Here is a 16,470-nt window from a genome sequence, read left to right on the forward strand (position 1 = left end):
CACTGTATGTTAGCTACACTGGAATTAAAATTAAAATTTAAATTTAAAAAGTCTCCTGTCCACTGATGTGTCCCTATTCTCACTTCTGTTACAAAATTTTTCATTTTTGTACATCATTTTCGTCATTTCAGTGTCATGTAGGGAAAGACCTAAAACATACATCTCTGCAAATTCCACATTTTAGACAAAATGTTCTGCAAAGTTTTAAAAAGTAAACTATGAAGTTACATAGTATTATTTGTAGAATATTTAGATGTAAAGGATGAGATCACAATGCTAAGTTCATCCAGTTGTCTGGAACATGGCTAAATGTGATTATCTTTAAAATAATAATAATTAATATTAATAATAATAATATAAATACCCTTTACTATAAACATATTGATTTTCTTACTTTAAAATAATTCATAGTTCCTCCTTCAATGTACATGTATATATGTTTTTTCCTCATCACTTTGTAATACCTATTGAGAAGTTGCTGACATTATCCTAGACTGTATTCAAGGAATCAACACACTTAGGAGTTAGTTAAAAACAAACACCAACTGTGGGGACTAAGATAGTGGAGTAGTAGGAGAACCCTAAAATTGCCTTGACCCTCAAACACAGCTAGATAAAAATCAAATCACTCTGACTACACAAGAAATTGATCTGAGGACTGACAGAACAAACTGCACAACTAGAGGGAGAGAAGAGGCCATATCATCAAAGGTAGGAAGTGCAGAGACATGGGTTAGGGGAGAGAGAGATCATGAGTGCTGCAGAGGAGAGGGAAGCCTGGTCATGGACAGAGGAGAGAGAGGGAAAGAGAGAGAGGGAGAGAGATTGAGGAGTTCACAGGGAAACACAAGGAAAATACTTCCCCAAAGCCAATGACTGGGAAAATGAGAGGAGATGATTTGCATGGGTTTTATAACCAGCAGGGCTCAAAGACTGAAGTTTTAGACGTCCTCAGTGTGGCTAGTGTGGAGCCCTGAGGGCTCCACAGCAGTCCGATGGAGAAGGTGGGCATACAGTTTGAGGGTGGGTGGTGCAATCTGAGGATCCCCTAGGATAAGCTGGGAGAGGTATTCCCCCTTGTTATAGTGCATCTGGGATAGGTGGCACTGTCTCTCCAGAGACAAAAGACCTGGCGGGGGTGCTGTTTCCCTCTTCCACCTCTCTGCACAGAGACACTTACTGAGGGTGGTTAACCTGGACACAGACTATTTGCTGTGCTTTCCCCCAAAACCTAGACTCCTGTGCTTTGGTGTGACTGCCCTCCTGGGTCAAACCTGCATCAGTCCCAGCATGGCAAGACCCTCCCCCAGAGAACCAGAGTGGGTCCACACCATGCCAGGCACATAAAGTTTGGGGGTTTAATACAGTGAGCCTGCCTACGATAGAGCCCAAGGTGCACTGTGCTGCTAGGTGAGCAGAAGACCCTAACACAGTGTGAAAGCAGTGATCCGGAACACAGGAGAGGAGATTGTTTGCTCTTCTGGGAGGGCTCACTGGACAGCAGCAAGCATGAACTTCCCTCTCTGGGTACGAGGGAGTTGGCTGACACCATTTCTCTTCCCCACCCCTCAGTATAAACTAATTCAGTAAACAGCACAGTGCTAACATTGGTAGCCTAAACCACTTACACAAAGGCTCAACCCCTGTGCTCTGCCAGTATTGCTTTTCTCGGGCAAGTGTCCCTGGCACACAGAGCAGTGGTGCCCTCCCCCAGAGGACCAGCACAAATGCCCAAACACACCATGTCTACTGACCATAGAGTTCTGCAAAACTTCAGCACCAGTAGAAATAAAATCAGGTCTATTTTAAAGAGGAAACCAGAGCACACCTAGCTAAAACTCACCACACTCTGGCCAAAATCTGGACACTCCCCACTATAGGCAAGGAAAAATTCTGCATAAGAGTGACCTGAGGGAAAGAGCATCCAAAACACAGCCGCAGAATACACAAAGCATACACCAGAAACACTATAGTATATGACTTCTTCTTCATAAAGCCATTACTCTCAGGAGCAGGAAATATATAACAGTCTTTCCTAACACACAGACAAAGACCTAGACAAAATGCCAAGATAGAATTCATCCCAAAAGAAAGAATAAGAAAAGGTCATGGCCAGGTATCTAATGGAAAAAGATATAAGTAATATGCCTGATCCAGAATTTAAAGCCACAATCATAAGGATACTAACTGTACTTGAGAAAAGCATAGAAGACAGCTGGGAGTCTCTTACCACAAAGACAGAAGAGCTAAAAACTAACCAGGCCAAAGTGAAAAATGGAATAATGAAATCTTGAAACCTACTGGAAGTTATGGCCACAGCATGGAAGAAGCAGAAGAACAAATAAGTGATATAGAAGATAAAATCATGGAAAATGATGAAACTGCACAAAAGAGGGAAAAGAAAATCCTGGATCACAAAAACAGATTTAGGGAATTCAGTAATAACATTCATATCATAGGAATCCCAGAAAAAGAGGGAAAGGGGGCAGAAGGTTTATTTGAGCAAATTATACCAAAACAACCCTAATCTGGGGGAGAAAACAGATACTCAAACCCAGGAGGACAGAGAACTCCATTCAAAATCAGCTAAAGCAGGCCAACATCAAGAAATATCAAATTTGCAAATATTAAATTTGCAAAATAAAGAGATAAAGAAAAAATCCAAAAAGCAGCAAGACAAAAGAAGTCCCAAACTTATAAAGTAAGACAAATAAGGTTGGCAGCAGATCTCCACAGAAATTTGGCAGGCCAGAAGGGAGTGGTATAATATATTCAACATGTTGAATGGGAAAAATATGCAGCCAAGAATACTCTATCCAACAAGGCTATCACTCAAAATAGAATGAGAGATAAAGAATTTCCCAAACAAAAACTAAAGGGTTTCATGACCACTAAACCAACCCTGCAATAAATATTAGATACTCTTTGAGTGGGACAGAAATATCAAAAGTGACAAAGACTAGAGGGGTGCCTGGGTGGCTCAGTTGGTTAAGCAGCCAACTTCAGCTCAGATCATGATCTTGCTGTCTGTGAGTTCAAGCCCTGTGTCGGGCTCTGTGCTGACAGCTCAGAGCCTGGAGCCTGCTTCCAATTCTGTGTCTCCCTCTCTCTCTGCCCCTTCCCTGCTTGCTCTCTGGATCTCTCTCTCTCTCTCTCTCTCAAAAATAATAAACATTAAGAAAAAAATTTTTTTTAAAGTGACAAAGACTAGAAAAGAAATAAGAAAATCTTCCAAAACCATGACAAACAAGTAATAAAATGGCACTGAATTCATATCTATCAATAATCACTCCGAAAGTAAACAGACTAAATTCTCCAATCAAAAGACATAGAATGTAAGAATGAATAAAAAAACAAGACTTATGTATATGCTGCCTATAAGAGACTCATTTTAGACAAAAAAAAGTGAGGGAATGGAGAAATATTTACCATACAAATACAAAAGAAAGCCAGAGTAGCATACTTATATCAGACAAACTAGATTTTAAACCAAAAACTGTAACAAGAGATGAAGAAGGGCACTACATCATAATAAAAGGATCTATCCAACAAGAAAATCTAACAATTGTAATTATTTATGTCCCCAACTTGAGAGCACCCAAATATATAAAACAATTAATAACAAACATAAAGGAGCTCATTGATAATAATACAATAATAGTAAGGGACTTTAATACCCCCACTTATAGCAATGGACAGATCATCTAGGCACAAATTCAACAAGGAAACAATGGTTTTGAATGACACACTAGACCAGATGGACTTAACAGATATATTCAGAACATTTCATTCTAAATTTAGCAGCAGAAAACACATTCTTTTCAAATGTACATGGAACATACTCCAGAATAGATCACATACTGGGTTTTAAATCAGGCCTCAACAAGTACAAAAAAATTGAAATCCTACCATGCATCTTTTCAGACCACAAAACTATAAAACTTGAAGTCAATCAGAAGTGAAAATTTGGAAAGAACACAAATTCATGGAGGCTAAAGAACATCCCACTAAAGAGTGAATGGGTCAACAAGGAAATTAAATAATAAATTTAAAAAGTACATGGAAACAAATGAAAATGAAAAGACTATGGTCCAAAATCTTTGGGATGCAGCAAAAGTGGCCCTAAGAGGGAAGTATATAGATATAACAATTCAGGTCTACCTCAAAAAGCAAGAAAATCTCAAATAAACAACCTAACTTTATACCTAACAGAGCTAGAAAAAGAACAAATGGAAGCCTAAAGTCAGCCTTCTTTCCAGAAGAAAGGAAGTAATAAAGATTAGAGCAGAAATAAATGATATAGAAACAACAAAAAACCTCAGTAGACCAGATCAATGAAACCAGGAGTCAATTCTCTGAAAGAACTAATAAAATTGATAACCTCCTAGCCAGATTTATCAAAAAGAGAAAGGACCCAAATAAGTAAAATCGCTAATGAGAGAGGGGAAATCGCAACCAATACCACAGAAATACAAACAATTATAAGAGAATATCATGAAAAATTATATGCCAACAAATTGGGAAATCTGGAAGAAATGGATAAATTCTTGGAAACATATAAGCACCAAAACTAAAACAGGAAGAAATAGAAAACTTGAACAGACCAATAATCAGCAAAGGAACCAAATCAGTAATAAAAAATCTCCCAACAAACAAAAGTCCAGGGCCAGATAGCTTCACGGGGGCATTCTACCAAACATTTAAAGAAGAATTAATACCTATTCTTATCAAACTATTCTAGAAAGTAGAAATGGAAGGAAAACTTCCAAACTCATTCTATGATGCCAGCATTATCCTGATTCCAAAGTGAGACAAAGACTTCACTAAAAAAGAGAGTTACAGGCCAATATCCCTGATGAACATAGATGCAAAAATTCTCAGCAAAAATGCTAGCAAACTGAGTCCAACAGATCATTAGAAGAATCACTCCCTACCATCAAGTGGGATTTATTCCTGGGTTAAAGGGGTGGTTCATTATCATGATCAATCAATATGATATACCACATTAATAAAAGAAAGGATAAGAATCTATGATCCTTTCAATAGCTGCAGAAAAAGCATTTGGCAAAGTACAGCATACAATCTTGATAAAAAAAAAAAAAAAAAGCTCAACAAAGTAACAATAGAAGGAACATACATCAACATCACAAAGTCCATAAATGAAAAACCCAAGCTAATATCATCCTTAATGGAGAAAAAACAGAGAGCTTTTCTTCTAAGGTCAGGAACACCCACTGTCACCACTGTAATTTAACATAGAAGTCCTAGCCTCAGCAATCAAAAACAGAGAAAAAGACAATAAGAAAACAAAAGAAAAAGAAATAAAAGGCATCTAAATCAGCAAGGAATAAGTCAAACTTTCACTCTTTTCAGAAGACATGATCCTCTATGTAGAAAACCCAAAATATTCCACCAAAAATTGCTAGAACTGACACACAAATTCAGTAAGGTCACAGGATACAAAATCAACATACAATAATACAAGATACAAAAATACAATAATACAAGAAATCAATAATCAAGATCACAGGATACAAAATCAATATACAGAAATCTGTTGAATTTCTATGCACCAATAATGAAGGAGCAGAAAGAGAAATCAAGGAATCAATCCCATTTACAATTGCACCAAAAACCATAAGATACCTAGGAAAAAGCCTAACTAAAGAGGTAAAAGATCTGTACTTTAGTAAACTATGGAACACTTATGAAAGAAACTGAAGAAGACACAAAGAAATGGAAAAACATTCCATCCTCCTGGATAGGAAGAACAAATATTGTTAAAATGTTTATGGCACCCAAAGTAATATACATATTTAATGCACTCCCTATCAAAATACCACTAGCATTTTTCACAGAGGTAGAACAAACAATCCTAAAATTTGTATGGAACCACAAACAACCCTGAATAGCCAAGGAAATCTTGAAAAAGAAAAGCAAAGCTGGAGACATCACAATTCCAGACTTCAAATTTAATGTCATGCTGGCTCGTCTTTGAACAATCTTTCTCAAATTAATTGTATATACAAGATAATACTCATGATGTAATATGTAAATAAACCTCTTCTTACTAGTTACCTTTTAAAACAGAGTTATTTGAGGTCCATAGCTGACAATTGAGTTATATTTCCCTCTTTCTCATATGAAGAAGTCACTAAATGTACATCTAGTGGTTCTAACAGCCATAGTTTTTCAGAGTACAGAGCCAATAAGATATATCAATCTGTAAGTGAAATATGTATATGTGAAGACATTTCTTATAAAATGTTGGCTCGTGTGAATATGAAGGCTGAGAAGTCCCATGATCTGCTATCTATAAGGTTTGAGACCCAGGAAAGATGATGCTCTAGTTCTAAAGCATGAGAATAGAAGAGTTGATGAAAGGTATAAATTCCATCAACTGTAGTTTGCATGAAGGTTGACAACTGTATTTGAGATTGGCTCCCAAAAGGAATCCAAACTTTGGCCTCAATAAAATCATATATGGTTGATTAGCTCAGAGAAGATCACACTAATTAAAGCAGTCAGCACATCAAAATTTATAGAGCAACTGAAGTTTGCATAAACCTGTTAGAAGTGTCACCTGTGGTAGAAACCTGTGGGTTTACAAGATGCCAAAAAATCCAGGTGAGTAATAGAAAACTGCTAGTGAATAATTTATATAGTTAATTTTAATGATTATAATCTAGATAAGCAAAATAGCTGTGAGACTTAATTATTCACTTTAACAATGTTTTATTTCTCTCAACATATCTATAATAACTTATAGGTATTGGTGAACTAAAATGTTAAACAATTTAAACTGCACTTAGGTATCACTTCATAACAGGGGCACCTGGATGGCTCAGCAGGTTGAGTGTCTGACTCTTGATTTTGGCTCAGGTCATGACTCCAGGGCTGTGTGATCAAGTCCCACATTGGGCTCCATGCTGAGCATGGAGCCTACCTAGGATTCTCTCTTTCTCCCCCTGCCCCTCACCTCTGCTCACGCACTCTCCCTTAAAAAAAATCATTTCAGGGACACCTGGGTGGCTCAATCAGTTAAGTGTCTGACTCTTGGTTTTGGCTCAGGTCATGATCTCACCATTCGTGTGTTTCAGCCAGACATCAGGCGCCTTACTGACAGTGCAGAGCCCACTTGAGATTCTCTCCTTCCTTCTCTGTATGTCCCTCCCTCAGTCTCTCTCTCTTACTCAAATAAATAAATAATCTTAAAAAAATAATTTCATAACAATTCCTACATAAGAAATCTTCTGGTTACTCTGATTAAAACCTCCCTTATGTTTAATTGATCACACTTTCTGATAAAACTTTTAAAGTAAGTCACTTGCATATTACCTCTATCCTTTATCCAACTTCTGACAAGAATTTCATTGACTATTTATGTAGGAGGAAATAGGCAGTAAGTGCTCCTTCATGCTCTTTCTAGTATTTATAGCTTATTAAGTACCCACACATAAACTGAATTTGAGTATCTTCAGTTCGTTAGTGATTTGGGATTGCATGGAAGAAGTTCTTTCAAATAAATGTACATTTAAAAACTGCAATTATTGGCTTTGGTTACTTACATCACTTGTATTCCACTCCACTCTTTGGCTCAGTTTTATTCTGCTAAATAACTGGTGGCAAAAAAAAAAATACTCTCAAGTAAAACCCAGAAGGATTTCTAGAAAAAGTCAGTTCTAATCACTGTAATAACAAATGTAAAGGCACTTTTAAATATGAAAAGAACTTTCAGGCAGTGCTAGTGTATTTATGAACAGCACAAAATTTGCGAAGTAAAATTTAAAATGAAAATCTCTTGCTTACACATATTCCATAGAAAATTAAACAAGGAAATTTGAATAAAACAAGTTTCCCCAAATTGACAACTTTATTATTTTTTTTAAGTTTATTTATTTATTTTGAGAGAGTGAGGTAGAGAGAGAATCTCAAGCAGGCTCTGCTCTGTCAGCATACAGTCCAATGTTGGGCTTGATCTCACAAACCATGAGATCATGACCTGAGCTGAAATCAAGAGTCAGACGTTTAACGGACAGCCACGCAGGAGCCTGAAAGTTGACAACTTAAAGTAAAACAAAGGTTAAGATAAATATGTATTCCCTAATTCTGAGCTTTTCCCTTTTGTTGTCCATTAACTTTCTCTGATATATTCTGAATCCTTCTTTGTCTTTCCCACACTTATTCATCAACATGTCTATTATTCTCTGTGTATTACTCTTTGTGCATCTTGTGATCTCCACCCACCCAAATTTCTCCTTCTACTGTCTTCTTCCTCTTTGTGATGACATCCTCTCTGCTTCTCTCTTCTGAACACTTTTATTAAATGATATATAGGAAACATATTTTGTATTTGTCTACCACAGCAGACATACAATAACTGTCCTCCACATTCCTGGAGGGCTCAACTTTGTTTCCCAGTTCACTGTTGTGTAACTTGTTTCCCATTCACTTCTCATTATTCTCTGGCCTCCACTGCATCACATAACAGAAATGGCTCTCACTAAAGCCACTGAAAATCTCTTAGCTTCCATGCTGCATCACATCTGTTCACTCCTTGTCCTACTAGAGCATTTATTTTATTGACTGGCACCATAACTTTCTTTGTCCTTCTTGAATATCTTCCTTTCCTTATGTTCATGACACTCATCTGCCCTGTTTCCCTTCTCTTCTTGATCATTCTGCTCAGTATCGTTTCCCAGTCTCTGCCCATCTTTCATTGCTGTCAGTCAGAACTATTAGCTTCAACAAGAAATGGTGTTTTTGAATGGATTTTCTCTAACATAGAAATGTGAGGGAGATTGAAGGAACCAGCTTGAAAAAAATAGATAGCAAAGAAGGAAGGAAGGCAATCTGTGAACAGCCAAAACCATGTCCCAACACTGTATCCACGAGGGTTGTTGTCACACCGGCTGTATGGGAATGCCACTGTTCACACTGACAGGGTAGGTCATTGGTGTGGGTGTAGGATGTATTTGCTGGAATCTTCATTTTATTTTTTTTTGTTAAATTTTTTTAATGTTTATTTACTCTTGAGAGAGAGACAGAGCACGAGAGGGGGAGGGGCAGAGAGAAAGGGAGACATAGAATCTGAAGCAGGCTGCAGGCTCTGAGCTGTCAGCACAGAGGTGGACACAGGATTCGAAGTCACGAACCACAAGATCATGACCTGGGATGAAGTCAGATACTTAACCAACTGAACCACACAGGAACCTCTGGAACCTTCATTTTATAGCTTGGCTGCCTTAGCAACCCAAATTCTCTTTTGTCCTTGTCCCTTTTACTCCCGCACTCCAAATTTTAAACCAGTGTGGGGAAGTTAGATTTGCCAAACTTACATCAGGTGCCCTCACTCTAGTTGTTAGTGGCACAACTTTTGGCTCCTAGAGTGGGTGGTAGACTTTGCCTGTCACCAAGATTATGTGGGAGAAAAGAGGATTGGACTGGCTTCTGAAAATGGCACACATCTTCAGTGCCACTTTACCATACTTTTGTCAGTTTAGTCTCTTGCCCTTCTCTTGACACTTGGTGTATTCTCTAATAGATAGATCATACGTAAGTGTGCCTCCACCTACTCCAATGATTTCCAAGTCATTATTTCCATTAAGCTCTTGTAACTCATACTACAAAGTATATATCACCTAGACGTCCACAAACTGGCCACTGCCTTCTAGTTCTTAATCAGTTTTGAGGAAAATCTACCCAGTTACCCAGGTACTTCTTTATTCCTCACTGAAGACCCCTTCAGCTCCAATATATCACAGAGGTAGTAACTGCCTCTACATCCTGAATTCTTCGGCATCCATGTCTTAATCTTCTTGTTAATTTCAATGTCAATTTGCTAGTGGACTAGCCAAGTCACATGTATGTAGATCACCATGGAGCAAGTTTAAAATACAGATTATTAGCTTTAGTTCTTGACACACTAAATTAATTTCTACAGTAAAGTTTCAAATCTATATTTTACACAAAAGTTTCCCCAGACATTTCTGATGTGTACTCTGATTTGAGAACAGCTAGACAGTAGTAACTTCTTGTTGCCTGGTATTCCTGAGCCCAGTTTCTACTCCCTTCAGCCTATTTTTTATACTACCATATATTCACTTTAAAAGAGAGTCTTAGAGTGCTATTCCTTCCTCTTGTTTTCAGTGCATGTTTATCCCCTGATAAATAATATTCAAGATCTTTCATAAGCTATTTAATTAACTTTACTAACCTGGCCCTTCAAGCTTCTTTCCCTTTCAAGACATTCAAGACACAGAATTTCTGTTTCATAATGAATCCTGTACCATAAATTTAGCACATATGTATAATGTCTTCCATTTTCCAAAATCTGTTTATTGCTGCATTTTAATATTTAAATAATTGTACTATTTTCCTTAGCTCCAAAATAGATTCCACTAAATATGTAATAAAATTAAGAGGGGATTCTGATGTGCACAACTGTATCTCAAATCTCCTCCCCATATTTTCACATATAAATTCTTATTGACATTTAAAAAACTTACTCCATTTCATTTCAGGCAACACCCAGTGAGGACATGGGAAAGGAAAATGCAACATTGCTGACAGAGTTAATTCTCCGGACTCACATATGAACCACAGTGGCAAATCCCCCTATTCCTGGTGTTCTTGGTTATCTATCTTCTCACCATTGTGGGGAACCTTGGTCTGATTGCTCTCATATGGAATGACCCTCAGCTTCACATCCCCATGTACTTTTTCCTTGGAAGTTTGGCATTTGTGGATGCTTAGATATTATCCACAGTGACCCCCAAGATGCTGGTCAACTTCTTTGCCAAGAGCAAAATGATATCTCTTTCTGAATGCATGATACAGTTTTTTTCCTTGGCAATCAGTATAACCACGGAATGTTTTCTGCTGGCAACAATGGCTTATGATCGCTATGTGGCCATATGCAAACCATTACTTTACCCAGTGATTATGTCCAATACACTATGCATCCGGCTGTTAGTTTGGTCATTTTCAGGTGGCCTTCTTCATGCCATAATTCATAATGCTTTGTTATTCAGATTAACCTTCTGTGATTCTATCATAGTACATCACTTTTACTGTGACATTATGCCATTGTTTAAGATTTCTTGTACTGACCCTTCTATTAATTTTCTGATGGTATTCATTTTTGCTAGGTCAATACAGATGTTCACCATTCTGATAGTTCTTGTCTCCTATACACTAGTACTCTTTACAATCTTAAAAAAGAAGTCACTACAAGGCATAAGAAAAGCGTTCTCCACCTGTGGATCCCATCTCTTATCTGTCTCTTTGTACCATGGCCCTCTTGTCTTAATGTATGTGCACCCTGTATCTGCACAATCAGATGATCAGGGTATGATGGACTCTGTATTTTATACTATCATAATTCCTTTCTTAAATCCAATTATCTACAGCTTAAGAAATAAGAAAGTCATAGATTCACTGAGAAAAATGTTAAAGAGAAATACTTAGAAGTCATAATAATATCTACTCTCCTCTCATTAAAATGACACAAAATTACAGATTAGATGTTATTAAGTGTTGATTAGCTATCAAAGTCTTTTGTAGGTATAATTGCATTAGCATTTTAATGACTAAGGTAGGCATACAATTCACTTTCTTAAATATGTATGTCTATTATTCAAAAATAGAAAGAATTCTAACCAAGTGTTCATGTCATACTAAACTAAAGAGAAAAACAAATTATTTTACACGTTTTTATATTTTCAATGTGGCTTCATAAATTCATTAAGCCCTGTAATAATTTAACACTTCTGAAAGGAATTTGAATATCATGTCTTTGACAGCCATTACAGTCATGCAGACAGAAGACTCATATCACATTTAATCCACAGTAGAGTCACAGTTGCGTATGAGTGAACAAAGCCCAAAACGTATGAGTCATCCCATTTCAGGACACCCATGCCCTTCCTCCCTCACCAGTGATTCTATACACAGTCTACTGATACCACTGAGGTTCTCACGCTAAAACTACTCATATCTGTCATTTGCTACAGTCTTGTTTCTTTTCTCACATCCTGTTGATATTCTCTTACTTCCAAAACATTGCTGTCAGAGTATTCTTTATACACAGAAGTCTGATTAAATAATATCCTTCTTCAATAACTTCTAATGGATTGCCATTGCTACCAGATTATGTGTATATATGGCGAGCATGACTAGAACTTTCTATACACAGATGGACAGAGGGAAAGATGGCAGTGTAAGAGGATGCTGGGCCACCTTGTTCTGCTGATCTCTTAGATTCTACCCACGTCTGCCTAAATAACCCAGAAAACTGCCAGAAGACTAGCAGAACGGACTCTCCAGAGCCAAGAGTAGACAAGAGCACCATGGAAGAGGGTAGGAAGGGCAGAGAGGAGGTGCACACTATACGGACTGGCAGGAGGGAACCAGAGTGGTGGAGGGGCAGCCCGCTTGGCAAGGCAGAGCCCCCAAGTCTGGCTTGCAAAAGCAGAGGGGCCGGACTGTGTGAGTTCTGACAGCCAGCAGGACTTAATATCTGGAATATTAAAAGTCAACAGCTCTGCTCTCAGACAGAGGGGAGGGTGAGAGGACACCGGGAGGGAGAGTTGCTGAGCCCCAGAAGACAGAGCTCAGCTCAGCAGGGAAACAAAGGCCCTGGAAAGTACTATTCTCCCCCAGCCGAAATTCTAAAGGGAACCAGTTCTCCATCACCAAACTTGCTTGCACCACAAAAAGGCCCAGTGTTGTGTTTCTGTGGATCCATCCCTCTGATGGGCCTGCCTCCCTCCTGGTGCTGCAGGGCCCCTCTCCCAGGGGACCACCAACTGCAAAATGAGCTAAGCCTGCCCCTCCTGCCCCTGTGCAACTTGTGGATCCACCCCGGCTAATACACCCTTGGCAAGAGCCCATCGAAGCAGCACCACAAGCCTGGCAGTGTGCAAGTAGCCCAGACAGGGGCCACCCCACTCCAGAGTGAGTACTGCCCCTGGAAGAGGGGAAGATAAGGTACACACCAGTCTGACTGTGGCCCCAGCAGTGGGCTGGGGACAGACATTGGGTCTGACTGCAGCCCCACCCACCAACACAAGTTACTCCGGACAGCACAGGGGAAGTGCCCTGCAGTTTGGAGCCACTGAAGGGACTACCCAAAATGACGAAATGGAAGAACTCTCCTCAAAAAAAAACTCCAGGAAGTAGCAACAGCTAACGAATTGATCAAAAACGATTTAAGCAATATAACAGAACAAGAATTTAGAATAATAGTCATAATATTAATCGCTGGGCTTGAAAAAAGCATAGAGGACAGCAGAGAATCTATTGCTACAGAGATCAAGAGACTAAGAAATAGTCATAAGGAGCTAAAAAATGCTATAAATGAGGTGCAAAATAAAATGGAGGTGGCCATAGCACAGATTGAAGAGGCAGAAGAGAGAAGAGGTGAAGTAGAAGATAAAGTTATGGAAAAAGAGGAAGCTGAAAAAAGAGAGATAAAAAAATCCAGGGGTATGAGGGGAGAATAAGAGAACTAAGTGATGCAATCAAACAGAACAATATCCATATCATAGGAATTCCAGAAGAGGAAGAGAGAGAGAAAGTGGCTGAAGGTGTCCTTGAACAAATCATAGCTGAGAACTTCCCTGATCTGGGGAAGGAAAAAGGCATTGAAATCCAAGAGGCACAGAGAACTCCCTTCAGACATAACTTGAATCGATCTTCTGCATGACATATCATAGTGAAATGAGCAAAATACAAGGATAAAGAGAAAATTCTGAAAGCACCTAGGAATAAACAGGCTCTAACTTACAAAGGGAGACCCATAAGACCAATGGCAGACCTATCTACTGAAACTTGGCAGGCCAGAAAGGAATGGCAGGAAATCTTCAATGTGATGAACAGAAAAAAATATGCAGTGAAGAATCCTTTATCCAGAAAGTCTGTTATTCAGAACAGGAGAGATAAAGGTTTTCCCAAACAAACAAAAACTGAAGGAATTCATTACCACTAAACCAGCCCTACAAGAGAGCCTAAGGGGGATCCTGTGAGTGAAATGTTACAAGGACCACAGTCTCAGAGACATCACTACAAGCATGAAACCTACAGACATCACAATGAATCTCAACTCATATCTTTCAATAATAACACTGAATGTAAATAGACTAAATGCTCCAACCAGAAGACATAGGGTATCAGAATGGACAAAAACACAAGACCCATCTATTTGCTGTCTATAAGGGACTCATTTTAGACCTGAGGACACGTTCAGATTGAAAGTCAGGGGATGGAGAACTATCTATCATGCTACTGGAAGTCAAAAGAAAGTTGGAGTAGCCATACTTATATCAGACAAACTAGACTTTATATCAAAGGCTGTAACAAGAGATGAGGATGGGCATTATATAATAATTACAGGGTCAATCCATCAGGCAGAGCTAACAATTATAAATGTCTATGCACTGAATACGGAAGCCCCCAAATACATAAAGCAATTAATCACAAACATAAGCAACCTTATTGAGAAGAATGTGGTCATTGCAGGGGACTTTAATACTCCACTTACAGAAATGCACAGATCATCTAGACACATTATCAATAAAGAAACAAGGGCCCTGAATGATACATTGGATCAGATGGATTTGACAGATATATTTAGAACTCCACATCCCAAAGCCACAGAATATACTTTTTTCTCGAGTGCACATGGAACATTCTCCAAGATAGATCACATACTGGGTCACAAAACAGCCCTTCATAAGTATACAAGAATTGAGATCATACCAGGCATACTTTCAGGCCACATTGCTAGGAAACTTGAAATCAACCACAGAGAAAAGTCTGGAAAACCTCCAAAAGCATGGAGGTTAAAGAACACCCTACTAAAGAATGAATGGGTCAACCAGGCAATTAGAGAAGAAATTAAAAAATATATGGAAACAAATGAAAATGAAAATACAATCCAAATGCTTTGGGATGCAGTGAAGGCAGTCCTGAGAGGAAAATTCATTGCAATCCAGACCTATCTCAAGAAACAAGAAAGATTCCAAATACAAAATCTAATAGCACACCTAAAGGAACTAGAAGCAGAACAGCAAAGACACCCCAAACCCAGCAGAAGAAGAGAAATAATAAATATCAGAGCAGAAATAAACAATATAGAATCAAAAAAAAAAACACTGTAGAGCAGATCAATGAAACCAAGAGTTGGTTTTTTGAAAAAATAAACAAAATTGATAAACCTCTAGCCATGCTTCTCAAAAAGAAAAGGGAGATGACCCAAATAGATAAAATCATGAGTGAAAATGAAATTATTACAACCAATACCTCAGACATACAAACAATTATCAGGAAATACTATAAAAAATTATTGCCAACAAATTGGGCAACCTGAAGAAATGGACAAATTCCTAAGCGCCCACACACTTCCAAAACTGAAACAGAAAGAAATAGAAAACTTGAACAGACCCATAACCAGTGAAGAAATTGAATCAGTTATCAAAAATCTCCTAACAAATAAGAGTCCAGGACCAGATGGCTTCCCTGGGGAATTCTACCAGACATTTACAGCAGAGATAATACCTAGCCTTCTCAAGCTGTTCCAAAAAAATAGAAAGGGAAGGAAAACTTCCAGACTCATTCTATGAAGCCAGCATTACTTTGATTCCTAAACCAGACAGAGACCCAGCAAAAAAAAAATAAATAAAAAATAAAAAGAGAGAGAGAGAGAGAGAGAGAGAGAGAGAGAACTACAGGCCAATATCCCTGATGAATATGGATGCAAAAATTCTCAATAAGAGACTAGCAAAGTGAATTCAACAGCGTATAAAAAGAATTATTCACCATAATCCAGTGGGATTCATTCCTGGGATGCAGGGTTGGTTCTACATTCACAAATCAATGTGATACATCACATTAATAAAATAAAACAAAAGAACCATATGATCCTGTCAATCAATGAAGAAAAAGCATTTGACAAAATTCAACATCCTTCCTTAATAAAAACCCTCAAGGAAGTCGCGATAGAAGGAACATACTTAAACATCATAAAAGCCATTTATGAAAAGCCCACAGCTAATATCATCCTCAATGGGGAAAAACTGAGAGCTTTCCCCCTGAGATCAGGAACATGACAGGGATGTCCACTCTCACTGCTGTTGTTTAACATAGTCTTCGAAATTCTAGCATCAGCAATCAGACAACAAAAGGAAATCAAAGGCATCAAAATTGGCAAAGATGAAGTTAAGCTCTCACTTTTTACAGATGACATGATATTATACAAGGAAAACCTGACAGACCCCACCAAAGAGTCTAGAACTGATACATGAATTCTACTAGAATTCTACTAGAACTGATACATGAATTCAGCAAAGTCGTGGGATACAAAATCAATGTACAGAAATCAGTTGCATTCTTGTACACTAATAGTGAAGCAACAAAAAGACAAGAAACTGATCACATTCACAATTGCACCAAGAAGCATAAAATACCTAG

General features: G+C 38.2%; 1 pseudogene; it reads left to right on the forward strand.

The window, feature by feature from the left end:
* Window positions 1-10,523: 10,523 nt before the first annotated feature.
* LOC122230247 lies at window positions 10,524-11,469 on the forward strand (annotated as a pseudogene).
* Window positions 11,470-16,470: the final 5,001 nt, after the last annotated feature.

This window comes from Panthera leo, chromosome C2 (assembly GCF_018350215.1).
Source record: "Panthera leo isolate Ple1 chromosome C2, P.leo_Ple1_pat1.1, whole genome shotgun sequence".
NCBI lineage: Eukaryota > Metazoa > Chordata > Mammalia > Carnivora > Felidae > Panthera > Panthera leo.